Source organism: Lithobates pipiens, unplaced genomic scaffold, assembly GCF_037356315.1.
Source record: "Lithobates pipiens isolate NorthernLeopardFrog02 unplaced genomic scaffold, aLitPip1_a1.2 Scaffold_10, whole genome shotgun sequence".
NCBI classification, from domain to species: Eukaryota; Metazoa; Chordata; class Amphibia; order Anura; family Ranidae; genus Lithobates; species Lithobates pipiens.
Window position 1 is genome coordinate 174,465,192 of NW_027507686.1, and position 16,244 is coordinate 174,481,435.

General features: G+C 44.7%; 1 pseudogene; it reads left to right on the forward strand.

Annotated features, from left to right (window-relative positions):
* Positions 1 to 16,244, forward strand: part of LOC143925905 (embryonic protein UVS.2-like) — a 68,085-nt pseudogene that overhangs the window by 48,755 nt on the left and 3,086 nt on the right.

Here is a 16,244-nt window from a genome sequence, read left to right on the forward strand (position 1 = left end):
AATTTTCTTTCCTTCCACCCGTGTGCATGTGTCATATTCTATGGGCTGCTTAAGTCATTATACATAGCTGGGACGGTGGGCTGTCAGACACTGGCATTTATAGCTCTAATTGTACAATGTGATGGAGTCTGTTTAGGCACATATTAGCATTCCTTATGTGATTCAGGATTAATACATCACCAAACTCTGGTTAAACCCCTTTGGCGCCGGCCGCATTCAAATATGCCGCCTCTTGGCGGGTGGGCCCTGGTTCTGAGGGACCACATATTTGTGTGAATTGGTGGTATACAGCTGTGCCAAGAGCAGCTGCCCTGCCGCTCCCAGCACAGTTACCCATGGCTAACAGAAAGCTCACGATCGCTGCTTGTGATCAGGAGTTTTCCGGTCATGTGACTGCCGTGCAGGGCTGGCCCAAAACATTGTGCTGCCTTGGTCCAAGAATGAAATGCTGCCCCCACCAAAAAAAAAATTACACCCATCCAGCAAAGAGACATTTCCATAATGTAAAGAGGCATCCCCAAATAGTAAAGAGACAGCCCAATCCAGAAAAGAGACATCCCCATGTATCCAGCAAAGAGATATGCCCAATCCAGCAAAGAGACATACCCCCTCCAGCAAAGAGACATGCTCAATCCAGCAAAGAGACATGCCCAATCCAGCAAAGAGACATGTCCCCTCCAGCAAAGAGACATGTCCCCTCCAGCAAAGAGACATGCCCCCTCCAGCAAAGAGACATGCCCCCTCCGGCAAAGAGACATGCCCCCTCCAGCAAAGAGAGATGGCCAATCCAGCAAAGAGACGTGCCCAAAAAGATCCACTCAGCTCACAGGTATATGAATTGCGCGGCACCATGAAAGCTCCCCCTTTCCTCTTCCCTGCCACTGACCAACTAAGCTCAGATCCCGGCACCGTGATGCAACATGTGGCGACAGCAGCTCTGCTGTGGCGGCGGGTGCTCCTACTATTGAAGCCTTTGCTGCTCCATCCCTCGCTCCGCTTCCCAACAGTACAAGTACTGCTGGGGAGCGGAGTGGAGCATGATGCAAAGATGACACTGAATGCTAAAGGGAGGGGTCCCAGTTGCCACACCTCTTAAAATGGACCCACCGGGATCCATGGTACCCTGCAGCCATGACAGCCCATGACCATAAACCTCGCCCCACCTCCTAAACCTCTTAAAGCGTTGGGAGGCACCAACTCTAATGCTGCGTACACACAAAATCTTGGATAGTTTTTCTGACAGAGTTCCGCTTAAGCTTGGCTGGCATACACACGGTCACACAAAAGTTCTCTGAACTTTTGACCGCCAAGAACGCGGTGACGTACAACACTACGATGAGCCGGGGAAATGAAGTTCAATGCTTTAGAGCATGCGTCGCATTGTTTCCAAGCATGCATAGGAATTTTGCACGTCGGAATTGGTACAGACGATCAGAGTTTCCGATCTGAACTTTTTCCTTCAGAAAAATAGAGAACCTGCTCTCAATCTTTTGCTGGTGGGAATTCCGCCAGCAAAAGTCCGATGAAGCGTACACATGATCTGAATTTCCAAAAACGGACAACAAACTTTTGCTGGTGGAATTTCTGATCATGTGTACGGGGCATATGGTTTTAAAGAACAATTCTATTCAAGTATGTATTCTTCACTCCATTTTATTACTCTCAGCCTGCTCCAAATCTTTTTTTGGTGTCATCATCCGACTTCCTGTGGGTGACAGCGTTGGTTCTCAATGGTTCTACGGTATTTAGGAATGTAGCCACCTTCTCTTGCTTGCTCCCAAATGGGCTATGGACTATAAGAGAACACAGAACAGTCCACATGACTGCAACTAACATGCACTGCTCGTTCCAAATAGAAGTGAGAGGGCTTGCCAAAATACATTACAAGGAGGCAGAAAAGCACAGTATGAAACAATTTTATGAAAAATAGATTCCAGGGCTGTGTGTGGATTTTTATAGGAGTATGAGGATATTGTATAGTGTCATCCTAATGTTACTGACTTTATAGTGCAAAGTTTGCACCATAATACCTGTTTTCACCTGCAGGGGGTGCTGCAGAGAAAGTCAAGGATTACAACTCCTAATTCCTGTATAAAGAGGAAGAGAAGCTGGAGGCACCTGAAAAGCTTTTCTTTTACCTAGAGGACCCCCTTTTTAGCTAAAGCCATGATAATGGAAGAGTGTGTGTAAAATATATAATTGTATTTGTTTCTAGGTCTGCTTTCTCCACGGATGGCATCTCTGCCACCATTGTCCCAAAACCAAATGCCTCTATCGCCATCGGACAGCGCTATGGACTCAGCAACTTGAATGTTGCCAAAATTAACAAGTTATATGATTGCGGTAAGTTATATGATTGTGGTAAGAACTTGGAATTCATAGAGCTTTACAAATCAGGGTCACTATTTTTTGATTAAATATACCTTGAGTGAACCCGGAGCATAAGAAAAAAAAATCTGATCGTACCTCTGTATGTGAATGGCCTGATTCTTGCTGTTGCTGATGTACTGCTCTGTCTTGCTTTTTATACTGACAACCACTTTGAATTTCTAACCATGTAACTTTTATATAGGTCTCTGCAGAACATTGCTCTCCGATCCTTCAGGATCCCTAACATCTTCCAACTACCCCAATAATTATCCCACTGCCAGCAGCTGCTTGTGGCTCATTCGTGTTCCATCAAACCAGGTAAGGCCACAATTCAGAGTATCGAAGGGTTAAAAAGTTATTACTTAACCACTTCAATACAGGGCACTTAAACACCTTCCTGCCCAGACCAATTTTGAGCTTTCAGCGCTGTCACACTTTGAATGACAATTGCGCGGTCATGCTACACTGTACCCAAATGAAATTTTTATCATTTTTTCCCACAAATAGAGCTTTCTTTTGGTGGTGTTTGATCACCTCTATGGTTTTTATTTTTTGCGCTACAAATAAAAAAATACCGAAAATTTAGAAAAAAAATATGTTTTTTTTTGGTTTCAGTTTCAAAACTTTGTAATTAAGTATGTTTTCTCCTTCACTGATGGGCACTGATGGGGCTACACTGATGGGCACTGATAAGGCGGCACAAATTGGCACTGATAGCTGGCACGGATTGGCATGGATGGGCGGCACAGATGGGCATGGATAGGCGGCACAGAGGGGCATGGATAGGCGGCACAGATGGGCATGGGTGGGCACTGATAGGTGGCATGGATGGGCACTGATAGGCAGCACAGGTGGGCACTGATAGGCGGCACAGGTGGGCACTCATAGGCGGCATTGGTGTTATACTGTACTAATGGATGCCAATCAGTGCCAAACAATAATGCATGTCAATCAGTGATGCCCATTGTGGGCACTGATTGGCATCCATTATGGGCACTGATTGGCATCCATTGTGGCACTGACTGGCATCCCTGGTGGTCTAGGGAGGATTACCTTTTGCTGGGCATCCCTGGTGGTCTGGTGGCGTCCCTGGTGGTCCAGTGTGGGCATCCTCGGGGGGGCTGTGCTGATAATCGATCAGCACAGACCCCCCCATCAGAGGAGCAGCCGATCGGCTCTCCTCTACCCGTGTCTGACAGACGCGAGTGAGGAAAAGCCGATCACCGGCTCTTCCTCTTTACACTGTGATCAGCCGTGATTGGACAAGGCTGCTCACGTGGTAAAGAGTCTCCGTCGGAGACTCTTTACCGAGATCGTAGTTGTCGGGTGTCAGACTGACACCCCGCAACAACGATCGCCGCGATGCGCACCCCGGGGGCACGCAGCGGCTCATAATCCTGATCACGTCATATGACGTCCGATCAGGATTATGCAACCACTTTGCCACCGTCAATTGCTTATAGGGCGGGCGGCAAGTGGTTAAAGTGAACTAAACTCATTCAGGGTCAGTTCACAGCAGAACGTGGTGCGGGAAACCTGCATTCCGTGTGCATTTCCCACACTGCGTTCACAACGCACTGCAGTTACCATCTGCAGAAGGTGTCCGTGTTAGGTTAATGACACCCCAAACACAACTCGCAAGTGCAGTGCGTTTGTCTGCACTGGGTTGTGTTGTACAGTAATGCAATCTGTTTGCTGTGCATTTTCTAAAGTAGTGCATGGCCTACATTTGGTGCGGTCTGGCACCCATTCCAATGAATCATCCCTGTGCGATTCATGGAGTGAACCGCCCCTTAATCAGCATTAACTATTTTTCATCCTTTTGCTGCTAGCATTACTAAACAGATAGGAAGGAATATTATAATTACCTAGCCTAGTCCAAAATGATGTCATACATCCAAGGAGTCTTCATGGGCATTTATTTTTCTTTCACCTGGAGGAGGGGCTTTCCCAGCTAAGCACACCCTCCTTCCTGCATGCCTGAGCTAAGGGCAGATGAATTCCAGGAAGTAAATGCTATATGAGTCATCTGCCCTTACTCAAGATTGCCACAGCTAGAAATGCTAGGGGGCGGGGGGGGGGGGGGGTTTAGGGATTTCTCAACACAATAAATCACGGAAAGATGGATGGGCAAGTTTTCTGTAAATATTAAAAATGAATGAAATAGCGTTTTCAGTTTGTGGAGATCAGATACAGTTAAGTTCCACTTTAACCACTTTCCCACCACGCTATAGGCGAATGACGGGTACAGCACGGTTGTCCAGTTCTGGGAGGGCATCTACTGATATCCTCCCAGAACAGCCCCTCGTGCCTGCCGCGGCACACACCTGGCATGCTCTGTGTCCTTCAGACACAGATGATCATAAGGTGCCAATCAGTGACTCTTTACCACGTGATCATGTCCAATCACAGCTGATCACTTATCGGCATCCCTTTCCCTGCGCTGCCACATTGTGAGGAGAGAGCTGGCAAGTGTGATAGGGGACATCTACACTGATAATCAGGGCACTGATCATCAGAGTCCTTATGATCAGTGCAGCATAGCATAGCAACTGTCCCTGATTTGGAGCAATGTCCTTCTGTCCCTCTGTCCCTCTTTCCTCCTCATTTGTCCCTCATTTTGGTCTGATCTATATACCGTATTTATCGGCGTATAACACGTGCTTAGGAGGGAAGTTTAAGGAAAATAACTTACATTTAAATGCCCATCAATGCAGCCTTATCAGTGTCCATCTGCAGTCTTGTCAGTATCATTTGCAGCCTTGTCATGCAGCCTTGTCAATGGCGCCGCGGAGATACAGAGCCAGATGTCCTGCTTTCGGCCGCTTTCGGCCGTTCTCGTTGGCTTTCGGCGGCCGAGAATGGCTGAGAGCGGCCGAGAGCGGGCGAAAGCTGCCGAGAATGTCTGAAAGCCGCCCACAGGCTCACAACTGGCGTATAACACGCACCCACGATTTCCCCCTGTTTTTAAGGGGGAAAAGTGCGTTTTATATGCCGATAAATATGGTAGTTGTATGTATATAGTTGCTGCCTTTGTACATTTTAAAAGCCAATATCAAGGAAAAGTCCTTGTGGATTTAATTAAACTTTTTTTGGTTAATTCTCCTTTAAGGGGGTGTGGCATGGGGCGTGTCCTATGCCTACATACATTTGTTAGTAGGTGACCCTCATTCCCATCTCAAAATGTGGGGAGGTATGAATGCAGTCCCAACAGTGCCCATCCGTGCCATCTATCAGTGCTGCACATCAGTGCCCTTCAGTGCCCCCTATTAGTGCTACCTCATCAGTGCACACCTGTCTGTGAGAAAAATGACCCGTTTGCAAAATGTTATAATGTTTTTGGTCCTTTTTTTCGTTCGTTTAGCAAAAAACAAACAAAAACACAGTGGTAATTAACCACTTCAGGTCCCGCCCATTGTCAAATGACTTCTGCAGGAGGGATTTCCCATTCCGGGGCGGACGTCATATGAGGTCCTGGGCTTCCCGGCTGTCTGGGGGCCGCGTCACTCGGGAGCCGATGTGCGTGCCTGGCGGTGGCAATGTCCGCCGGGCACCCGTGATTGCCCGGTATCAGAGCTGGAACGGTCTCCTCCCCTTGTGAGTCCCCTCCTCTACAGTTAGAATCACTTCCTAGGTAATGCATTTAACCCCTTGATCGCCCCCTAGTGTTAACCCCTTCACTGCTAGTGACATTTATACAGTAATCAATGCATTTTTATAGCACTGATCGCTGTATAATTGTCAGTGGTCCCAAAATGTCCAAAGTGTCTGATGTGTCTGTCGCAATGTCACAGTCACGATAAAAATTGCAGATCGCCGCCATTATTAGTAAATAAAAAATAATAATAATAAAAATGACATAAACCATCCTCCATATTGTAGACACTATAACTTTTGGGCAAACCAATCAATTTATGCTTATTGGATTTTTTTTTTAAATTGGGATATTTATTATAGCAAAAAGTTAAAAATACTGTGTTTTTTTTTTTTTTTCAAAGTTGTCGCACTTCTTTTGTTTACAAAAAATAAAAACCACAGATGATCAAATACCACCAAAAGAAAGTTCTGTTTGTGGGGGAAAAATTATAAAAAATGTATTTGGGTACAGTGTTGCATGACCATGCAACTGTCACTCAAAGTGCGACAGTGCTAAAAACTGAAAATTGGCCTGGGCAGGAAGGGGGGTGAAAATGCCCTGTATTGAAGTGGTTAAATATCACCAAAAGAAAGCTCTATTTGTGTGCCCAGTAGGCAAGTTGTTAACAGAGAGACGCTACTCTTACTGACATCTCCTTTTTCCTCTAGGTCTTCCTGCAATTCCAGGCCTTTGATGTCCAGAACTCGACACGCTGTGCTTCAGATTACCTGAGGATCTACGATGGGCCCACCACGTCCTCCCCAGTGTTATTGGACAGAGCCTGTGGAGCCGGCCAGCTTCCCCCTATGGTCTCTACAACCAACAAAATGCTCCTTGAATTCGTCAGCAACAACAGTATCGTGGCCACTGGGTTCAAGGCGTCATACAGCACTGGTAAGGGTGCACACAACAGAGCCCAACTTTACCCCATTTTTATGATGTGATGTTCTGAAATAAAAAATCCTAAAATGTGACAAAAGAGAACCTCATTCACACAAACCTTGCAAAGCAGTCTGCATTCGGATCGCTGTTCAGAGAGCATTTGACAGGCGGTGAGGAGATGTTGTAGCATTGTTTCACCTTCTCACTGCCTGCTTTAACCCTTTGAACCCTGTGACCGCTTGAATGGGTCACGTTTGGCGGGTGCTATGCCCACCAAAAGCGACAAAGGGTATAATTCCTACCACAGCTGCAAAGCATGTGTACAACCCTGGCCTAAAGGGGGTGAGGTTGGGGAAATGATAAAAATGCAGCTCAACTGCGTGGCATTACCACCTCACAGCCGCTATCATGAACAAGCGCTTGCTGAGAGCTTTACAAAGGCTTCCATTGCATAGCTCCCTATGAGATTCTAGTTGTCACCGTCCTGGCCACTGGTGTCACTGGCAGGGATAAGCATGCAGATCTGAAGCAGCAGAATGAGGACAAGGCACCTAATTCTATACTTATTCTATATCAGTGGCTCAGAAATACTGCCATGGAATCAGATCAGCAGCAGTGACCAGTATATTATATCAGTATGGTCTCATTCACACAGGACATTTTTTTCCTCTCTTGGACGCTTTTGCTCTAGGGAAGGAAAATGCAGCTTAAAGACGCTCCTAAAGTCACATTGTTCCATAAATGTATGCGCATTTGCACTTTTGGCATTAATGCATTCTATTGGGTAGAATATTAATCTATTCTGGTAGTTAAAATGCATTCATTTGCAAACGTGCCTAAATGCATTTAACCTTAACGTGATACTAAAGGATTGTTTATTTTTTTAAATAACAAACATGTCATACTTACCTCCACTGTGCAGCTCATTTTGCACAGAGTGGCCCTGAACATCCATTTCTGGGGTCCCCTGGCGGCTCTTGCAGCTTCTCCCTACATTAGATAACCCCCTAGGAGAAGCTCTCTCCCCAGGGGGTTACCTTGCGGGCGCGCTACCGAATCCATCATTTGGCGTCCAAAGAGGCCAAATGCAGGACTCAGTCCCGCCCCCCGGCGCCCGCGTCATTGGATTTGATTGACAGCAGCAGGAGCCAATGGCTGCGCTGCTATTAACATATCCAATCAAAAGCCAAGAAACCCGTGGAGAAAAGGACTGCGGGGACTCGCCAACGGAAATTCGGGGCTCAGGTAAGTAAAACGGGGGGGGGGGGGGGCTAGGGGGCCAGTGAGTGCAAGGTTTTTTTTGTCACCTTAAAGCATAGGATGCATTAAGGTGAAAAAACACAAGCCTTTACAACCCCTTTAATGTGCGTGTATGAACGTTTGCCTTTTTTTCTGTACAAAAATTACCAACTTCTGAGCATGCAAGTAATGGGGGGGGGGGGGGGGGGGGTTCTGCCTCTAAATGCTCCTGTTGAGCAGGAGCGGCCATAGATGAATCGAAAATCAGCCCATCCCTACTGAACTGGCCAAAATTCAATCCAACTTTGGGCAGCTGGGACAAATATAGAGAAATCTTTTCCGCAGGAACATAGACAGTAAAAAAATCTGACACGCATTGTGACCCTTTACTGGTCAGCTCTTTGGCTGAAGGCTGCACGTCCTTATATCCATTTCTGTAATCTATTGACATACAGTAAGTGTATTCTATAATGTCAATCGAGGTCTGTCTATTTTTATTTTTTTTTAGATATATTTATTGCGTTTTTCCACAAAACAGACATAAAAAACACAATTCGAAAGAAAGAGAAAAAAGTAAGGGAATTTACATTCCAATTAGTGACCACGCAGGGTCTCACAAATAAAGGATTGTTAGTATGTGACAATGGGACAACAGAGAATGACACATGTAACAGGGTTACACACTCCAATTCAAAATTTCATGGTAAATATAGACAAAAATGAACAAGTCTTGTAAAGCTTTAATTATTATTTTTTTCATTAAAATAATAACCATGTTATACCGTATTTATCAGGGTATAGCATGCACCTTAATTTTAAGGGGAGGTTTCAGGAACAAAATCTTATTTTTTAAATAAAGAAGGGTCAGTGCCCATCATTGCAGCCTGATCAGTGCACAGCTGCAGCCTCGCCATTGTCCATCATCACAGCCTGACCAGTGCCCACCTGCAGCCTCGTATTGCCCATAATTGCAGCCTCACTATTGCCCACCTACAGGCTCACCAGTGCCGGATTAGACAGAGCCAGATCTCCTGTCTACTCGGTTCGCAGTTACGCCCTGTCCCACCTCCTATGATGGATATCTGTCCAATGCGGTCATTTTTTGGAATGTCTGAAATGTCTTTACCAAGGCTGCTGTATATTTCAGTGGGGTCTGACTGCAAAAATATCTTTCATTTGTTTCTATCTTATCTCTTATTTGTTAAATAGTTTTAGTTTGATTGGATTGCATTTCAGTAATTTTACTTTCCTTATTTTAGTGACCTGTGGCTCAGTGCTGAGCAACCCAACGGGCACATTCTCTACTCCCAACTACCCCTCTGCCTATCCTGCCTATATGGACTGTACCTGGGTAGTGACGGCCCGATTGGTTATCAAGTGAGTACCCAAAATGACAGGTTATTGAAACCCTAACAATGTACTTGTTCAATTTGGTCTTATTTGGTGGGGATCTGGTGATGAGCTTTCTGTAGCATGAGAGCACCTTGCATTAAAACGGAGTTCCACCCATTTTTTCATGATCAATGCCCACCCGCAGAACAGTACGTAATGTAGAGCAGCACGATTCTGGCTAAAATTAGAATCTTGATTTTTTTTTTTTGCTCTTAATAAAGATCATGATTCTCTCGCCGTAACATCATCTTTAACATTATAAAGAAAAAATTAGGCTAATTTTACTGTTTTGTATTTTTAATTTAATTAAAGTGTTTTTTTCCCCCCAAAAAATTGTGTTTAAAAGAGCGCTGCCCAAAAAAAAAAAATATATATATATGTATATATATATGTATATATATATATATATATATATATATATATATATATATATATATATATATATAATTTGGAGGTTCAAAGTATTTTTTTTTTTAGCAAAAAATACTGATTCTAACTTGTAAGCAACAAGTATCAGAAAAAGGTTGAGTCTTTAATTGGTTAAAACGGACCTCATTTACAGACCGAAGTTTATTCCTTTGATCTAAAAGAACGAAGTGTTACAATGTTTCCCTTTTATCTCCGCCTAAGCGATGTTGTTTTTTTGACAGCTGTCAGTTGTGAGCAGAGAAGGCTCTCCACTGAATCGAGGAAATGCTGTTTTTAAAGAGGCATTCCACCCAAAAAAAAAATATTAAAAGCCAGCAGCTATAAATACTACAGCTGCTGACTTTTAATAAATGGACACTCACCTGTCCCGGGTTCCAGAGATGCCGGCAGCCGAGGCCGATCGATCGCTCGGCTCTCGGCTGCTGCAGTCACCATTCTAGGTGAGGGAATCAGGAAGTGAAGCGAATCGGCTTCACTTTCCGGTTCCCTACTACGCATGCGTGAGCCGCGCCGCGCAATAGGAAATCTCTGCGCTGTCACTGGGACCCGTGTGTGTCCCAGCAGACAGCGCGGCAGGGCAGGAAATGGCGTAGACTCCCACGGGAGTCTATGCCCGGAAGTGGGTGAAAATACCTGTCTTTGACAGGTATTTCCACCCCCCTGAAAGGTGTCAATTGTGACACCGGAGGGGGGAGGGATCCGATCAGCGGAGGTTCCACTTTAGGGTGGAATCCCGCTTTAAGATCGTGAGGGGGTTTAATCACGATCTTGATTCTTTAATGATTAATCATGCAGCTCTAATGTAATGGCAATCATTTTTTATTTTATTTTATTGCTAAATATCTTCTTTTTCTCTGTGCAGTCTGCACTTCCTGCGGCCGCCTAGTGATTTTTGTCATTAGGCACTTCCCTAGGACTCCTGAGATATCGCCATCATCTATCCCAGAAGTCCTAAGAATGGCTGGCAATGAAATCTTGTGGTATTTCGAGACAGAAAGTTCTGGGTTTATGGACAGGTTGCCATAACAACGGGGCAGGAAATTCCGCCGATGCCAACATTGTTACGGCAGCCTGTAAACAGCATGCTGTGCCACGCAGTGTCCTTACTGCGCAGGCATGAGCCAGCTGCTCAGAATCCCGGAAGCAAATAGGAACTGGCTTCAGATGCCCACATCATAGCTGGTCAGCCTGCCTTCTGGGATCCTGTGGATAATGACAAATTGGTAAGTAAGAAGAAGGTTTACAATTACAGCAGTAATTATATAGTGCAACTAACAAGAATCATGGTGTGCTTTTTTTAAAAACTTGTCAAGGAGGCTGGAACGCCGCTTTAAATGTGCATTTTATATTTAGGGTTTTTGCAAAAATACTGAAAAAATGCAAAAGAACTGTAAAACTTGCAAACCTCAATATTAAGTTTGCAAATTGGATGCATTATAAACCGCATTAAATTCACATGACATGTAAATGGGACCGGTGTAGTGTCATATTTTGCTCCCCATCATAGAATGCTCCGGAAGTGATGTTGCGGCCAGAAATTTTGCACTGCGCATGCGTGATGCGTTCCAAATGCTTGCACCATGCGTTCCAGAGGATTTCCAACAATGTAGTTCAGTGAAACCGTCAGATAATGTCATGGGAGTGAGGGGAGGTAATCGTGACATTAACTTTAGACAGAGCAGAGAGTGGCGGAGAGAGTGGGTAACTGTGGCTCAGGGAGGGGATTACCTCCCTTCACTTCTCTGACATTATCTGACGGTTTCACTGGTCTGCAGTGTCGCAAATCATTTGGAACGCATGGCGCAAGTGTTTGGAACACATCGCGCATGCGCAGTGCTAAATTTCTGGCCGCAACCTCACTTCCGGAGCATTCTATGATGGGGAGCAAAATATGACACTACACTGGCTCTGAATGGAGCCGGTTCACATGTCCAGGATGGCCGCGGTGCAGTTTCAAGTTTTGGGTCCAGTTAAGGTGCGGATTCAGGAAAAAATTTGCACCTGACCTAGTGAACAGAAACACACAGGTCACCGGACTGCAAACCACAGCCACATATATGTGAATCCAGCCTAAGGATAGATATAGATGTGCGTCTAAACCTCCCTTTCCTCTGAAGCCCAATCTGTGTTTAGACTGCTCTTCAGAGGCTACTGGCATGCAACGAGGAAATGATGCAACGCCTCCTCTGTGTCTGTTTTAACTCCATTATTTCTGACAAATGCACGTCAGCCACATGTATTGCGGGGCGCTGGTGGCGCTTCCCCCATTTCCTTGAGTATGTTGCATTTGGTGAGCTTGTCACCCGCTAATTGCTGCATGCCCGGTAAACTTTGCTATGGGTGCAAAGCATTGTAAACACCCCCACCTGCTGCCTATTGAAGCTTAAGGGGGATGGGTGCATGTCGTGTGGAAATAACGTGGCTCAACCACACATTTTTGCTGTCCCCAACTGCACGTCTAAAGGAGGCCTAATGAATATAAACTATACTTAAAAACACGAAACTTTTCCAATAATACAATTTTAACGTTAATGTAGATCTATCTAGTCTTAAATCTTTAAAGGATGACAGTTGCTGCAGGATTCTGGGTTTTATCCAGAAATTGGATATCTGCTGGGCAGTGAGGACACATAACCTCAGCCAAGATGAAACCTACAGCAGGCCAATGATCAGTTTATACATACATAATACATGGCACGGCATCCTACTCAACATAGGAGGGCATCTGGGGAAGAAATGAGCAGGTCCGTCACAAGGCTACAGAGTATAGTATAGTAATAAATAGGCTCATGGTCTATAATTTAAATTTTACTTGAGAGCTTTATTTAGGTAACAATTATGCTCTATTCATTACAATTGTTGTATTAAAACAATATGATGTAATCTGGAATAACATTTCACTAGATTTGTAGAAGCAGACAAAAATTGGTTCCTAAACAACTTACAGAGAACCTTCTTTCAGTAGTTCGAGTGATGGTGGGTGAAAAGTGAGCCTTGTGTCATCATAAGTTATCCTGTTCCATCATGTCCTTCAAAGGACGGAGTGTAGAGCAGCCATTCTCAACTAGGATTCCATTGAACCTTAAGGTTCCTCCAGAGGTTGCTAGGGGTTCATTGAACAATAAACAGCTTAGATGAGTAACTATTGACACCAACGATCTTTTTAGCTATTTGTTAGGGGTAGCTTTTTCCCCAATGGCCACCAATGTAAGGAGCATTTTTCTCATTGACCACCAATGTAAGGAGCATTCTTCCTTCTGGCCACCAATGCAAGGAGCATTCTTCCTTCTGGCCACCAATGCAAGGAGCATTCTTCCTACTGGCCACCAATGCAAGAAGCATTCTTCCTGCTGGCCACCAATTTAAGGAGCATCCTTCCCATTGACCACCTATGTAAGGAGAATTCTTCCTACTGGCAAACAATGTAAGGTGCAGTAGTGTCTGGTGCTCAATTGTTTTTCTGGGGGGGCATCCCGCACTACTTACCCCATCCAGGTCGCAGGTGGCTTCCCCACTGCTTCTCCTCCTTGGCAGCTTCCTGGGCAGCTTACCAGCTGCTTCTCCTCCTCGGCAGCTTCAGTGGCTTCCCAGCTGCTTCTCCTTCTCAGGCGGCTTCCCCACTGATTCTCCTACCAGCTAATCCGGTCGCTTCTCCTCCCAGCTAATCGGGTCCTGATTGGTCAGGAGAAGAATCAGAAAGACATTAGCGAATACTAATTTGCTAATGTTACTCAAGTGAATGGCTTGGAGCACAGAGCCCACCCATTTCAAAGCCAATTAGAGCCTCAGGCTCTGATCATGTGCTTCTAAAAAAACAAAAAAAACAAAACCCACAGTAATCCATGGGTCTGGCGCCCTGCATGGAGATTAGGGGCCGGGTGCATAGAGATTGACCACTAATGTAAGGAGAATTCTTCCTACTGGCCAACAACATAATAATTCCTCCCACTGGACACCAATGTAAGGAGTATTCTTCCTACTGACCACCAATGTAAGGAGAATTCTTCCCATTGACCACCAATGTAAGGAGAATTCTTACTGGATAACAGTGTAAGGAAAATTCATCCTACTGACCCCCAATGTAAGGAGAATTCTTCCCACTGGCCACCAATGTAAGAAGCATTTTTCCTATTGACCACCAATGTAGGGAGCATTCTTCCAATTGACCAGCAATGTCAGACGCACTCTTCCCTGTGACCACCACACTAATGTACCATGAGCTGTAGATATAGTAATTATTAGTAGGGGTTCCCTGGGACCAGAAAGATATTCCTCCGTGTTAAAAAGGCTAAGAAAGAGTGTTATATAGGAAAGTATGCTAAAGAGAAACACGGATGGGTCAAATGGGATGGTGGATGTGGATAAATGTATTTCTGTGATATATATTTGGAACTGAAAGGATTGTTAGCAAAATAGATGGTGAACTATGTATTACTTTATGGACTAGATAGGGACTCTCTGGCACTATCCATTATTGTCCAAACATGCCCATAGATGTGACAGCTTACACAACGATTGTTCAGCCAAGCATACATGCCTATGCAAATCTTAAAAGAATGGCACAGACTGTTCAGAAAAAAACAACTTAGTTGATCCATTTATCACTGCAATTGTCTAATAATCTTATGTTTTAAATCCTTTACAGGTCTCTGTAAATGTGACAGACTTCACCGTGGAGTACAGTAACACATGCGGTTTTGACTATATGCTCGTTTTCAATGGACCAAAGACCACCTCCCCATTGATAGGAAAATTTTGAGGCAAAATCACCATACCTACCTTAACCTCCACAGGAAATACCCTTGTTTTTCAGTTCCACAGTGATGAGTCCGTTCAGCTCAATGGGTTCTTTGCCAAATATGCCTTTGGTAAGTATTTTGGAAAGGTTTTTTGAGACAGGAGACACATCTAATGCTGGGTATTTTATCCTTTGGTAGTAAAACAAAGAGATTATAATTAAAGGCTAAGGCCAGCTAACGACTTTTATATTATTTTGGAAAGAGTGGTGGTGTAGTTGCTCTCAGTGTCCCCATTGGGGAGATTTTCCCTCTTCATATCAGGACAAGAATTGATGATTCAACAAAAGAACAAGCAGTACTAGGGGCCCTGTGTGCAGATAGCATACTAGTAGAACATAAAGGGGTTGATTTACAAAAGCCATTTAGGCTGTTCACTTTGCAAGGGAAGTTTCAGTTATCCTATTTGCCTTTAGTAACTCAGCCTCAAAGCGTGACCGATTGAAGTGTGTGTAAATCCTAACAAGCAGCCACTCTGATTTTCTCCCTTTTGGTTTGTTAAATATTCCATTCCAACCATTCTTTTTGAAAAAGTTCCTGATGATTCTGCCAGAAATCTTGGCAGCTGATAACTTCCTTTAGAACAGCTATTTTCAAACAGTATTTCATGGAACCCTTGGGTTCCACAAGACGTTTCTAGAGGTTCCTTGAGCTGTGGCTGGTTGACCTCCTATTTGATGATGCCTCCATAGTTCTGGGGTCAGTGCTACTTGGCAGTACCAGCTGCAGGATACGAATGATCTTTTTAACTTTCTGTAACCAGGAATTCTAACCACTTCTCTAAGGAACATTCTTTCCATTGATCACCGATTTAAGAGCCATTTTTACCACTGATCCTCAAAGAATTGGTTTTAGCAAGGGTTCCCCCAAGACCTAAAAATTAATTCAAACGTTCCTCAAAAGGTTGAACTCTAGACTCTGCCTGTGTGCAGTCTCCTGAGTTACATTGTTCCCATTTATCTCTATAGACTTCAGAACCCCCTTCGGCAGCCATTCACAACTCTAAAGCCCCGTACACACGAGAGGACTTATGTCCGACAGACTTCCGAAGGAGTTCTGCCGGAGTTCTGCCGGAGTTCTGCCGGAGTTCCGACAGAGTTCTGACGGACTTTTCGGCCGAGCGGACTTGGCCACACACAATCACACTAAACTCCGACGGATTCGAACGTGATGACGTACGACTGGATTCGAATAAGGAAGTTCATAGCCAGTAGCCAATAGCTGCCCTAGCGTCGGTTTTAGTCTGTCGGAATAGCATACACATGAGCGAATTTTTCGAAGGGACCGAGTCCGGCGGAGTTCCTTCGGAAAAATTTGAAGCATGTTCCATATTCTAAAGTCCTTCAGACTTTGGCGAGTCAAAAGTCCATTGCAGCCCACACACGTTCGAATAGTCTGACGGAATCAGTCCGTCGGACTTTGGATGTTGAAAAGTCCGCTCGTGTGTACGGGGCTTATAGGTTGGTTGGGGTTCATTGAGCTGTGAGTGATTGGCCTCC